At 35.8% G+C, this 14,893-nt stretch overlaps 1 long non-coding RNA gene across 1 annotated transcript; it reads right to left on the minus strand.

Annotated features, from left to right (window-relative positions):
* Positions 1 to 1,570: 1,570 nt before the first annotated feature.
* Positions 1,571 to 12,627, minus strand: LOC108693866. Its single transcript, XR_001932050.1, has 3 exons — positions 12,424 to 12,627; positions 8,122 to 8,160; positions 1,571 to 1,938 (listed from the first exon to the last, which is right to left on the minus strand). It is a non-coding gene; the product is annotated as an uncharacterized LOC108693866 (long non-coding RNA).
* Positions 12,628 to 14,893: the final 2,266 nt, after the last annotated feature.

Below are 14,893 nucleotides of genomic sequence, written 5' to 3' on the forward strand. Positions count from 1 at the left end.
GAGAGAGAGAGAGAGAGAGAGAGAGAATGTGATTGATATTGCGTTGGATGTGTAATGTGCAATAAAGCGGTAAAGAGATCGAATACCCCGCGGCTCTCGATAATAGTTTAAGCTCGCGCCTTTGTCAATTTTGCATTAAGTTGGGTTAATCCGTTCGTTACGCCGCTGTTTCGAGGGGGATCAAAGGGGAATGGGCTTGTAACGAAAATCAAAGCTATGCGACGTGATGCAAAATTCAATCGGATTATAGGATGGACACATTACCTACAGCGCGCGGAATGCGTAAGATGAAGTTACGCTCATTCATGTGCGAGCGTGCGTAATGCAATTGCGTTATTCGAGGAAATTCATGTTCTTTCCTCTCGCGCTCGTTCTTTTATCTTGATTTATTACGCTGGATGTCGTGTTTGTCTCTTGATATTAAAAAATTTGTTGATTAGTTATAGTGAGTAGAAGTGATCCTTATTTAAGTTATATAAATTTTTTTTTTCTTGTAGTATCTCAACTTGCGTCTATTTAAGACTCTTATACTGAGTGTATATATCTTACTTTTTTCTCTATTCTTACTATTTTGAAAAATTTTGTCATTATAGTTTTTCGGGATTTTTATAATATATTATTTTTAAAATATTTTTTATATTTGATAAGCGCTATTTGATAAGGGAATTGTATGTCCGTGTCAAATAAATGGCGATTCAGTTCAATCTCTCTCTCTCTCTCTGTCTTCACACAGCAAATTTATCCATAAAATATATATAGAAATAAACTTGTGAAGTTTTCTCCATCACATACTCGATGCGAAATCGAAAGATGCTTAAATCAATCATTCGATTAAAAGTAATTGTTCCTGTAGACTAGTGCCAAGTTCAGGTATATTCAGTATAATCACAAATAAGTATAGCGAAATAAACAAGACGTGAGTGTAGCATTATGTGCGACTACGCTTCTTCTAACAATCTTCTCGTTTCAAACGACTTTCCCTCACAGTCCTTGCCAGGACGCCAAGCCAGCATTGTTCTCGTCACGTTGGCGTATATTTACTGTAATCAGACCTTAATTGGAAACCGGCTGCTCCGTGCTTTCGAAGACAAGACGCTTCCTTCCGGTAGAACTCACATCAAGATTACTCAGTATGCGCGAAATTCGCAAACACACGCGAGATGTTTGAGAGGAGTCAATCAATCGGTCTCTCCTACCACGTGGAAGTTTCATTCGCTCGCTTGTCAAAATCCCGAATATAGTCACGATTACGAGTATACAACTCAGGCGTATTAAGGAAATCCGTGAACTCGACAATAGACAAAGGGAATAAATGTAATGGAATGCAGAGATGGAATTGATTGGTACTAAAACATTATTTTATTTATGAATATATTGTAGAAGGGATTTTTATTAAATTTTTATTAAATATAGTTTTATTTCATAATTGGATGTTTACTTCCTATTATAATTATAATTAATGAATAGCACTGAAAGAAAAAAATAGTCTCATTGGATTACATGGTAATTCTGATTCGTCTATTTTCAATCAGAAATTTTTTTCAGTACACTTTCGAATTTTCTTGCTAATTATATGTAAAGAAGCGAGTTGTATTAACGCATATAATATAATGGCAATTATCTCTGACCTATCGATATATTTGTCGTTGATTACATGTTACGATTTCATAAGAATGCGATTGATTTCGATTAATAATTATGATGCGATCATAGAAGGACCACTAAAATGTCGCGATAGATTGTCAAATCGACAACTCTCATATTGGGAAAAATGTGATCGTGTCACTGCCTACGTCATGTATGGCCAGTCATGTTGTCGCAGTTGCATCGTTACCGCCAATCCTCTTGTCATTGTGATGCTCATATCGCTCGTTAATTGCGTGATCAATGATGCTGTTGATATTATACCTCCATATTACTTCTCGATTTGCGTTTCTACTGTGAGGCAAGCATAGAGTCAATTATATAAATACACAATTAGACACATAATAATCTATTTCTTTCTAACGCGATACAAACAATAAAATATAAAAAAACATTTAGAACATTGAGTTGTTCAATGTTTTAATATAAGTTTGTTTAAAACTTAGCTTGCGAGCTAAACGCTTTCTTTTGTCCATCATTTCATTGAGCAAGCTCAAAAGAAAAAAGAACAAACACTAAAATTCTATTTAACAAAGAGAAAGAATGATTTTGATGAAGTATCTAAAGATTTAGGATGCACAGATTTAAAAATAATTTTGTTTGGCATAAAAATAATTATGTAGGACGCTTAAACTGATTGCTGAAAACTTAAAAAGCAGTTTTTGCAGTATTATCATCAGTGTTTAAACATTCTATGTAATTATTTTGATAGTTTAATAAAATTATTTTCAGATTTGTATTTAGCTAAATTTTTAGATATTTCAGCAAAACCATTTTTTCAATATAGTGGCTATGTCTTTTTTTATTCTCCGTTTATTCGATGTTCGTTCAACGAGCTGTATTAGAAAGATGGAAGTGTGTAGCACTTTCATCACAAATTAAGTTTTGAACAGGCTAATTTTAATATCGGCGAGATTGAAAATATTATATATTGCATCTATGATAACATTATAATTCCAAATTCCAAATCATTGGTGTGCATTAATTTGAAGTTTCTAAGCTCAAAACAACTTTTAACTAGCAATTTAGCTACAGGCTGTAACGAGTTGAAGCAATATTGTCTACCTCCAGGAATAAGTGCGCGTGAATCGCTTTTGTTATTTTATCAAACTCTACTGACGTAATATTCGAGAAGGAGAAAAATTCTATAAACGTGAAATCTCTTCCGTTCCTGCGATAGATATCGCCGAATTGAAAATATCTACTTATTTTTCTTTCGTTCCCTGACGCTTCGCATGAAGACGCAACGACGGCAATGTAAATGGTGTATTGTCACGAGCACCGACGCGAATGATATTTAAAATCACGGGACATGACGTGGTCGTCGCCGTTTATTCAGTCCGTTCCTTTTTAACAGGCGACGTTCGACACCGTCGCCGCTTGACAGATGCCGACCATTACTTTTGACATGTTTCTATACGTACGCCACCCGGCGTAACCTTTCAAGGTTTCATCACATCATTTATGAATCCTTTCACGAATCGCGCGAGAAAAGTTTTCGCTTCCACCCCCGTAAAATCGTCCTAGCAAAGTACATTTCAAATCTTATTGCCGTACCACCGATATTTTCGGCATTTATTCAATAGACACTATCGAACGCACCAACAAGCTCGATAAAGGTTTGTCTACTCTTGATATTGATAAATTGCGGTTGCAACCATTTGTCAACTCTTATGGTTATTCCTAGCATTACAACCTCGATCTATTGAGCAATATTTTGTATAAAGAATCCCGCTGAATAGTAGTTTTTCCGACACTGCTGTGTAAAAAATGATTCCGCATGGGGCACATCTCTCGTGCGGAATTGCCAGAGTTTCGCGTTATTGTTTAAATATTTATAAAACGCAAATGTAATATATTCATAAATAGCGCGACTATGCGCCTATTATATATTTTGAGTTATTATTTTGAATTTATAAACTCAAACAAGTCCAGTCGCTCTATTGTTGAGAATCGATAAACGTGAAACAGTGCATCTCAATGGAAGATGCGAGAATAAATCTTCAATGAATAATGTTCATTCATGCGAAAAACGAACTATTGAAAGGAATTTAATAACACCATCATTGAAACGCGAGCAAGGAAAAGACGTAACCTCGCAAATGAGGAAATGAAGATAATAAACGTGTGAAAACTATTTTCTAATGCGAGCGTTCTCGTCGGATTCGAAGTGGAAATTTTACGAGCTCTTAAAATAAGCGACGCTCACCTTCTACTTCTTTCACTTTGCGTCTTCACGAAATAATGGTATCTCTGTAGCAGTATATTCGGGATAATTCTCTGTTAATGCTGCAGTAGCTATATCGTCTTCTGTACTGCACATGAAACCTTATTAGCGCTAATTGGTAATCGCGTTGCGAGAATAATCATTTTTATCGCGTATACATGAACAGAGAAAACACAATTAGAGAGGAATTTAATCATCCACGCGTCATACCTATCCGTTTTTAAAGCGGCAGGATCGGAGAAATCTCTTCGTAATTCATTTCACGAAGCACCTGGTGTAATCGATGAATACCCTTATTTCTGCGTGAATACTCGATACGCTCGAGTTTTTCAATAATGGAGAAGCATCTTTTATATATTATTTTCAACTGCTTATACCAATGTTTTTATTTAGCATTCTTCCATTAGCTCTTTCACGACATGCATTTTCATCCTCTGCAAGCGCTGTTTGCTGTAACACGTTTCTGACACGAAATTTTTTTTTCTATTGTTAATTTATTTTCCAACGATTTTACTTTGTCTAGACAGTCTTGATAAACCTTAATCCAATTACTCTTATCCAATTTCACTACTTATTTATGATTCTTTTTTAGTTAAGATCTTTCCGAATTTGCAGCTCTCTACAAATATTTTATAGATACTTAAACAAATCCTTGAGTCATATGTACATTAGATTTTCTCAAACATATTTTCTGTATCCTAGACATTTCATTAATTATTATTTTAACGATTCTCTACATCTTTTATTGAACTGAAGATCCCATTCAATCAGATTAGTCAGTGACCTAATTTACATCGTGCACTTGACACATGGCACTACAACTAATAATTTTTTATTAAATTATCTTAATTTTGGCGAACAAACGCGTGCAAACATATATACGAAGGATAAACCTAAAAACATTGCACATACAGACATGGAGCATTACTGAGCATTACTTAAGAGAATTGTGTATTATATTATAATAAGTGGTATGAAGTTATGCATTACTTTAATGGATATTACCAGAGCATTAACGGGTATTATTAGACCATTAATGACTGTTATTAGGGCATTAATGGATATAAAAATTGGGCATTATTGAACATTAGTAGATATTGGTATACACAATTTTAATCAGCGTTTTATCTCTCACCCAGAGAAAGATTTTTTCGATTCAAAGAAATGTTTCTTTGCTAAAGAAAAAATTTCTTTGGTTTAAACATTTTTTTTATAATAAATAAAAAAAAATTATTTGATATTAAAAAGTAATGTTTAAATTGAAGAAATAACGTTCAAGTAAAAATTGTTTTTTTAACCGCATAGTAAAGAAATATTTTCTTGAATTGAAAAATCTTTCTCTGACTGCTCGCATATACATGACAGTTATTTAATTAATCATTTTGATGTATATTGTATCAATTTAGTATATCATTCTTTAAATACATTACTCAAATTAAGGTAATTTAATAGAAAGTTACTAATTAATACATGTATCGAGTACTCGGTGTAAAAAGAATTATCCTGTTTCTCGTTAGCTGCTTCTAACACACGAACCTTCCACTAATCTATAAACTTGCTTATATCATCATTGAATAAAGTTCGGACACAAGACAATAATGTTCTACCCCTTTTCAATAATTATGGTGTGTCTCGTTTGTAACAGCATGTCGTAATAACCTGTTTTCCCTCGTCCTAGGAACCCGACAGACTCTCTAGCACGGATTATGCAACGATAATCCACGCTGAAAAGCCGACACTGCTGCGGCACTCGAGTTAATAGAAAACCGCACAACTCTCTGCGGTTGTCGCCACGTATGTACGTGCGTACGAAAACGAGCAAGTTCCGATGCAAGGCCCGCCGATGTCACGCGTACTACAGGAGAGAGCAAACACGATGGATGTTCATCATCGAGCGGGGAAATAATAACGCGAGCAATTTCTTTCTCGTTCAGATATGCGCAACAATTAAACACCAACGTCGTTCGAGTCCCTCATGAGGCGGCATTTCACCGTTTCGCGAAATGAGAATAATAACTGGCGACCGTAATAAAAAGCGATGAATGAATTTCGTATGTCGTATATAGCGGACAATAATTCGCGTGGCAGTGATGACGCGGTTATTACATTTATACGATAATCACGGGAAATGTAACATTTCGTGTGGACGACTGGAAAAATATTGTAGACTGAGACAAACATTATGGAATTAACGTCTAATTAAGCGATTGAAATCATAATGATTTAACAGGTGAAAGATTCGCAAATTTTATAAAGGCGAACTTCATTAACTACGCAGCACAAATTACATGATGCGAACTGTAAACGAAACAGTGTTTTCAAAGTATACAGACGCATCTAATTGGCAAAAGAACATGTAATTAATAGCAACGAGTTCGTTTCTGGAGAGTTACGCGCTGCTTCAAATTCAAGCAGTTGCGAATCCGCGCGCAGAATTTTCGAGTTCGAAGTTGAAACGGGGCTAACAATGGCTTTCATTAAAGCGCCCAAGTCGCGACTTCGTTGTTGGAATTCTCGTACCATCGTTGGTCGTTAATAAAATAACGTCGGATCACTATTCATTCACCATGGGATGAAGTAAAAAAATTAACCGCTGATCCAAATTCATTCACGTATATCATACGCGAGGCTAGAGTTTACAAAGTTCGAGCGAGAACAAGGAAACACGGCCGACCATGGGCTTACGCAACTTTTGCACCTATACAAACTTTATTAGCTCGAAAATCAATACAGGGAGAAAGGCAAGTTTGCGAGTGTCATCCGGTAGTGTGATCCCAGGACGACAATCTGTCTCGTAGGAAGACGCCAGTGACTCACGAATACATCGTCGACGTATCGCTATTCTATCCTACGTAAATCTCGTTTTCCGTAGGTGAATCCATTCCGGAAACTTGAAATGAATATGATGCCATCGATCTCCATTTCAGTAGCTCTATCTATTTACGCAATGTCTTGCACATAATTGTTTGAAACATGGGATGCAAAGAGAGTAACAGCAAAGAGTAACATGGAGAAATAGAATAATATAAACAGATTTTATGTAACTATTGTATATATGTGTGTAACTATATATGTAATAATTTAATTTTATAAATTTATATATATATATATAAAATAAAAAGAAGACAATAATAAGCTCAATTAAATTAAAAATCAAATTGAAATAATAACGAGCTATGAACCAAAGTAAATATTTGTTGTTAAAATATATAATTTATAATAATAATGAAATAGATGTCTAGATATCCCCCTCCCCCTCTATCAAATCATTTTCAATATTAGACAAGTCATTTTACATGATACATAATACAAATATTGAATGGCAGTTCGAAATATAAAAATTCGTTATGCACCATCCAAAATGACTTGTCTCTAATATCCTAACATTGAAAATGATCTGATAAAGATCGAAATATCCATTTTATTGTTTATTAATCACTATTTATCAATCATAATATAAATTTTAACAATAAATATCTAATGGCCCATCATTATTTCAATTATATATATAATGTATATAAATTTTGTAAATTGAAAGGAATACCTCAACAAATGTTACAATTTCTATGGCATCACGACTGTTAAGCTTATAATAAATTATAAATTATATCGAGCGAACTAGATGTTATTTTCGTTTAAACTCGTCCATTTGTCATAGCACAACCAGGGAAACTAAATAGGTTGTGAGTGAAGAAAAGAATACGTCTCGTGATAAATTTCCTCTGCAACTTTGACGCATGTCCTCAGACTATCTGGTCGCGTTAGCCGGGGCATCATGTGGCCTCGTACTTGAAAAGCGGTATTTTTCAAAAGATGAATACAAAATCATTCCGGTTGCCAGAAGCGACCAACGCATTTAGATAGCTCACCTAGCATCCTAGTTTAACGGCGTCTCGACAGCTGGGCGTCGTGTCGACCTAGCCTTCCGACGGCGTCGGCCGTCATTTATTATTCGATATGAAAAGGCGAGCCGTTGAGACGCATTGAAATTTTTCGCGAGTCATTAGGAAGAGAAAAGAAACGGTGGATTTCGATCCCCGAGAGACGCGAAGGACGCGTCGCGCATTTGAATATCGTAATTTCTATCTCAAGGTCTGTCACAGTTATAAAGAGAATCATTCCCTATCGGTTATCTGTCGATTCGAAAACATGAGAAATGCATTAAAAGTTAAATGGTAATCAACGATCACGACAGTTCTGATTTATCCACCATCTTGTATACAAATTTATAAAATAATGAATAAACTCACCATACGCCAAAAATATCGATTTCTCTTCGTGGCTCAGATCTGCAATAAAATAATAATGGTTAGAACATTGTAAAAGTGCATATAAAAAATTTTAATAAACATCCCCTAATCAGAGATTGGCCATAAGAAGATCACTTTTGATTGATGGTCCAACATGTTTTGATAATTTGCAATAGTTGGAGCAAGATATATACATGCATCTTTTTCTCTCTTTTCCACAGAATTTTGCAGAACATGAACGACTTTTATTTCCAATCTCTCTGAATAGAGAATCTTTAAATTAAAAATGTTACAATAATCATTCATTAAATTTCTACGGAACTGTGTAAAAATATAAAATCAGCCATAGGAAAACATATCTATTGAAGCTAGCCTTGAGAATAAAGGTGATAATATCTCGTCCATTTTCTCCCATCAAAATCAATAGGCAGAGGCGAGATGAAACTCAGGCAGAAAGGGAGAAAAAGCGATCGTCACCGACGCAACCACCTGCCGGCCTTTCCGCCAGTCTTCAGGATTTCAGCCCAGTAATTGCTGCAGCAATTACCGCGAATTACGGCGATAATTACCGTCATTATGCGGTGCAGTAATTTTGGTAATTACTATAGTAAATCGCCAACTATCCGATTGCAACTCGTCGCTCCTCATCTTGCGGTCAGTACCGGATAACTTTTAAGTTATCCCATCCATGACCAGCTACGTTAGTCACAAGTCAAATCAAATTTCCATTCGTAATATTAGAAAACTGAGGGAAGGGTACGTTCGAGACGTAGCACAGCGGTCAATCGCAACGCTAAATTGCAAAATGATATAATTCAGAATGTACCGTGCTTAAATACACACTTTAAAAGTCGACCCTCGAGATATTATCCCTCGAGATTAAGAGCAACGGTAAGCTATGTCGCAAAATAAAAAGAGCGTTAATTAAGCGATGAATAAGCTAGCGTGTTTTTCTTTTGCACATTATTCGCGTAAAGAGTCAGAATTTTACAGAAATAAGTGGCACACGCCGGTTCAAAATTAATTCACGGAAATGAGATCTTTCGGAGTTATTAACCGCCCTCTGTATTTTCACAATCAGCGAGAATTCGGTTTAACAATGAAACGGCGCTACTCATTTCGGCTTGATAATGAAATGAAAATAGGTAGGAGCGCACGCGCGAGGGAGTAAAAGTTCTAAAATATTACCTCGTAAAAAAGTTTACGACGATTTAATTTACCGTTTCCTTCTTCTTATTTTTAAGATAAACTTATTAACGTTATATGAATGGTAATAATAGTAGATATTTATATGAGTAGAGAATCTTAATAATGAAAATTTAAAGCAAGAGCAGAGAATTAAAAAAATCCCCTGCAATTACGTGCAATGCTTTTCGAAGAGAAATGTAAGTTACATATATTTCGATTTATAGCCAGAAGTTGTAAAGAAATATCGGTAACGACGAGTCAAGTGTGAACTATGATTTCTTTCTATATACGATATATGCGATCGGAACGATCGTCTGTCTACTCGTTCCCGTAGCTCTATTTCGATATTCGAGACACGAAGTTATTTAATGTGCTGCGAGAACGACGGCTGCTGCTGTAAGAGGTATTACGGCAGTTGCAACAGTAACGACAGAAACCATATACCACGGCTATTCGAGCCAACTTTGCGCTTTGTCGGTATGAGTCACCTTTCATCTATTTCGAGACTCGTAGAACAATATGTCCCATTTCCCAATGTTTGCCGTCGTTCGAAAAACGCGAAATGTATTAATCAATAAAGCACGATAAAAATTTCATCAATTTCAATTTCATCACACCTTGTTAGTAATATTTTTAAAATAATGCGTCAAGTCGCGATTAAAGCATTCTAAGCGTAGTAACATTTTTATCGTTGTCGCCGATCGGAACGTCGAATTTGATGTGACGATCGTTTAGCCGGAATGTTTGCCCGAACACAACCGAGCGATGCAACCGAGCGATACAGCCAGTGCATTTGAAATGATTACCGGTACAGTGCATCGCCGCATTGAATGGCATGAATTGTTAGCAGCTATTTGCAAATTTATGAACCACTCAGCCAGTGACAATTCGCGCACAGACAGCGTTCGTCCCACGCCTTCGTGTCCTTCCGCGACAAAGATAAATATTCAAAAAACTTTGTATCAGCGACATGGGAATAGTAAATAGACAATACAATGTCTGTGATATCTCAATATTTTAATCGCAATGCATATAAATAAAATCGTTCGTTTATAAATGTTCATAATGTTTTCTAGTCTGAATATTCGAGTCTAAAAAACTCCGCATTAATTATATGGAAAATTTCGGTAAATTTCGATGAAATGAGTTAGTTTAATGCATTTTTATAATGTCATGTGAATACAAAAATGTTCAATAATGAATAATTTAAACTATCAAATGTGGTCTATAAATACAAATTTTACACCTTTGATATACCATACTTCAAGAATTATTCATTATGGAGCCTTGTATTTTGATATAATATTTTTTATTCACTACACTGTTAGACATTAAAGAAGTAATGGCAATTTCTTGAATTAAATCTAATCTCTTAAGTTAAACATTTTATTATTTTTAATTTTCACCTGTGTTCAAAATGTAAATCAATCCTTTCAGTGCTTAGTTTCCAAACAAACAATGTCACGACGTATGCACTTAATAAAATAAATTTAATAGTTTCTTGCTAAATTGTTTAACTTCATTGTTTTAGTTAAATTAACACATATCGTTATTAGAAATAGTTATTAGGTAACCTATAGAAATAATTAAAGATCAAATACGGTATGATTTAACATTATAAATTTAACAGTGTATATATAAACTACATTATGTGTGAAAGCTAAATTATTTCACCGAAACCTAATATGATTCCATGTAGGCAGAGTCCTTTACATCTTTGATCTTCGAATGATGATAGTTAAAAATAATTTGAAAGATCACGTCGGGCTTCGTAAGAAATAATATTCAAATTATGAGTATGTCAAAATTGATCGCGTTGTCTCAAAAGTTAACTGCGAGATATTTTTTATACCTGGCACGTCCCGTTCATTCTCTCGTCGTTTCCTTACTTAAGAGAAGAGAAGAGCCGTATCTAACGACTCGCATGAGCGGACTGGCAAAAGGCTGTTCGTGGAAATACCGAAAGTTATGAAAGTTTTATGACAGGCCATGAGAGAACGTCGGAAGATGCGGAGAATGGAGAAAGATGAGGATGAAGGGGAGAGGAAGTTTCATGCTAGGTGGATGACGATAGGATCCACGGACATTTATGACGAGCCAATTTTTTCGTTTGATTATTCAACGCGCACGGATGCATCCAGGCTCTCTCGGCGATTGCATTTGACGGTCGACCGTGGTCTGAAATTTTGGGAACGGAAAAAAGCGCGACGGAAATCCGAAAAGCCTGGTGACCGCAGCCTGAAAAATATAACACTATTCTCGAAAACGACAATCTTTATCGCTGCGAGGGGAATCGACATTTCGACCGCTGGTTACGTAAATTCCTCGAGACCGCGATTTGTTATCACGTTTTGTAAAATGGATCGTCGAGAGGACTGTCACGAGGGAGGCAAGAGAGGGCAAGTCGTTCGAGAGTAAGCCGAGCGCGGGCGATAAATCAGGACTCGCACGATAATGAAATTCAATGCTTCGGGCCTGGGTGCGTCAGTCGAGTTTTATCAAAAGCACCTATTTATCTTTCTTATAAAAACAGTTTGAGAACAGTTCGCTCATAAACGGCATCGAACGGAGAGAGTGAGTCTCGTCCTCAAATCGCTCTGGCTGTCGCCACTCCGTAAAGCGAAACTGAGATTGATGGTTTTTCTTTCACCCTTGGAATTTTCCAAAAATAGTACCGACATTCATAAATTTCACAAACGTCTTTAAATGAAGATATCCCGATGTCGCACAAGAGTTCTTTTAATTATAATTTCAAGATAAATCGTTGATTCTTCTTCAATGATTATCTTGATAATCGATGAAGGAAAATCAATTTTCTCAACTTCTATTAGATATCATTAGTAATTATATGTATTACTAATTATTGAATAGAATTAAAAATGTATAGGTGGAATTCTAATTTCTTTTGTATATCATAATGTATTTTTTACTGTTTTTTGAATTATACGAAAAGAATAGAAATTTCAGATATCAAACTAAAAGCGGAATAAACAAATTTAAATAAAACGAGAGAAGTTGAAGAAATGAAAATAAAAAACTCCCGAGTGTATCATGTCGAGTGATAAAAGAGAAGCGTTAAAATTCAAATATAATAAGAACGATTTGATTTGCAACCTGGATTCTACTCATCAAATTTCCTTGTTCCCATCGTGTTCTCTATCTCGCCCATAATTCCTTATCGACTTCCTTTCCGAAATCACCATTATCCTCCATTTTCGCTGGAATACGACATGGTTAATGAAATTGAGACGTCCAGAAAGCGAAGAGAAACGAGCAACCGAACCACGGAACCGAACGATCGACGATAAGTCCTCTACAGCTCGGGAGAAACTGCGCAAGTCGCATCGTTTCGGTTTGTATATATTTGTTAGATCGAAAATACAATCGTGTGATCGCATTGTATAATCATGAGCATCGTCCATTCCGAAAGATAAATGAGACACGCGCAGCTAAAGGACAGAGTTAAAAACAGACACGTTATAAATAGATTTTGAATGTAGAGCTCTAAAATTGATCCCTCTGTCGTGTTCTCGTTTGCGCGTTACAAATTTCAACGAGCTCCGTTGAAGCACATGCAAAGAGTTACGAGCAACCGATTTGATTAGCCGAATTCACAATCCTACATGGGTTAATCTTCAAAAGGGTCGCAAGCAAGTGTACAAATTAGCGGTGACGGACCGGTCATTCAGACGTCCATCGGAATGCCGGTGTATTCCGAGTTTCTAGTGTACATATACTAGATACAACATTCAGCGATGACATCCTCTCATTGCGAGCCAACGCAACTCTCCGGAACAGGATTCTGTACTACGTATGCATCGTATTTAATCCACATTTTACGCCTCGACGATCCGCAGCGTGATTCAATTACGTCGCCGAGGGTGGAAGTTAGGGGGAAGGTTCTGTCGGGGTCGCTGCCGAGTCTTGTACACACTGAGGATGATGATACCACCCCCTTGTTTAGCATCCCCGTACCTCCATACCTTCTACATCTGCAGACTTCGCAACAAGAGGATGTTTCCGCGTGCGTTTGCGAGTAAATTAAGATTCGTTTACACTATGTTGTGACCTTAACGATTATAAATTGCAACAATGGTAGTCGCGAATCATTATATGAGAATACGCTAGAATTTTTATTGATCAAGCAACTGTTATTTTTTAAAATCACAAACATATCGATTTGATTGCTAATTCACAAGCGTGAAAATCTTTTATATAAATTTATTAACCTTCTCGGTATTTCCCTTTCCTTTTTCTCTTCCTTTCCCTTCCCTTTTCTTTTATTGCTTATAACCGTTTTATTTATAAAGATACATACATTTGCTTGGCATCATTATATTCTTTAATATCTACACTCTAAAAAATATCGGTGTGGATTTAATCTCTTAATGTGAATTTAACACTCATGCGGTATCTATATATTTGATGTCAATATTAATTAATTTGGTATTAATATTAATCAAGACACATGATGTTAAATCCACATCATACTGGTGTTAATATTAACAGCAACATAGTGAGAATTATATAGATATAGAGGTTATTTTTTATAGCGTAGTGTTTCAATTGAAAAAAATTTTTTTACAATATATTCACTTTTATAAAAGTTATAAACAATTAAATTGAATGGATATGCCATATCAAAAAAGCATACCCATCCAATTTGATTGCTTATAACTTTTTAAGGATTAAAGTGCAAAGTAAAAAGCTGTAACAATAAATTAATAACACTTACTAAAGTAGCTTTTAGTTTGTGCGATTCTCTTTTTTTCTGCGAAATAAAATTTTACGATGCTTATTATATTTTTATGATTTGAATTAATTTTTACGTGGTCGCATATTATATGCATACGTCGCACACATTTTCTCGCGGAGGATCGCGCAAAAACAGAGTAAACTTTGCCTCTCGAGGGACAGAGACGCAGTGTGTGATGCGGTAAGAGATTTACGTAAAAGTGTACTGTGAAACATGCAATTTGATGCACGCTAGTGGATCACGGCGCAGTGAAAAGAAGGTAGCAGCTCCTGCCGACTCCTGAACGTAGCATCCCCCGTGAAAATTTGACAACGTGGTGGCGGAAATTAATTTCCGCAAAGGCGGTGTTAATGCCGGCTGTACTGGGAGTATTATCGCTAGGATCCGCCGTGATCCGACTTAGGGCGAGACGCGTGCTACGGGCTTGCCTTTACACGTACGACCGTACGTAATTGTTCAGAAAGATGCGACAGCACGCGTCGTTGACGCACGAAAATTGAACAACTGCGAGGTCTAATGTAGCCATTATTCAACGCTCGTACAGCGAAGACGCATAAACGTAAAGGACTTCCACGAGTAGGAAAACCAGTAACGTGAACTTATAGTTTTGCAAATGTAAAAACGCGATTTTCATGAATAAAGTTTGCGCCAAGAGAGACTGGAGAAAATTGTAATATTATTAAATTATTCATAACAATTTATACCGTTTTAATATGCGCATATATTTAGTAGCCGTTTAATATTTTAATTATCCGTGATACGGATACACAAATTATTTATTAATCATATTAATAAATATAAGATTGGAATAATATCGTGAACTGTATA

Source organism: Atta colombica, unplaced genomic scaffold (assembly GCF_001594045.1).
Source record: "Atta colombica isolate Treedump-2 unplaced genomic scaffold, Acol1.0 scaffold110, whole genome shotgun sequence".
Taxonomy (NCBI): Eukaryota; Metazoa; Arthropoda; class Insecta; order Hymenoptera; family Formicidae; genus Atta; species Atta colombica.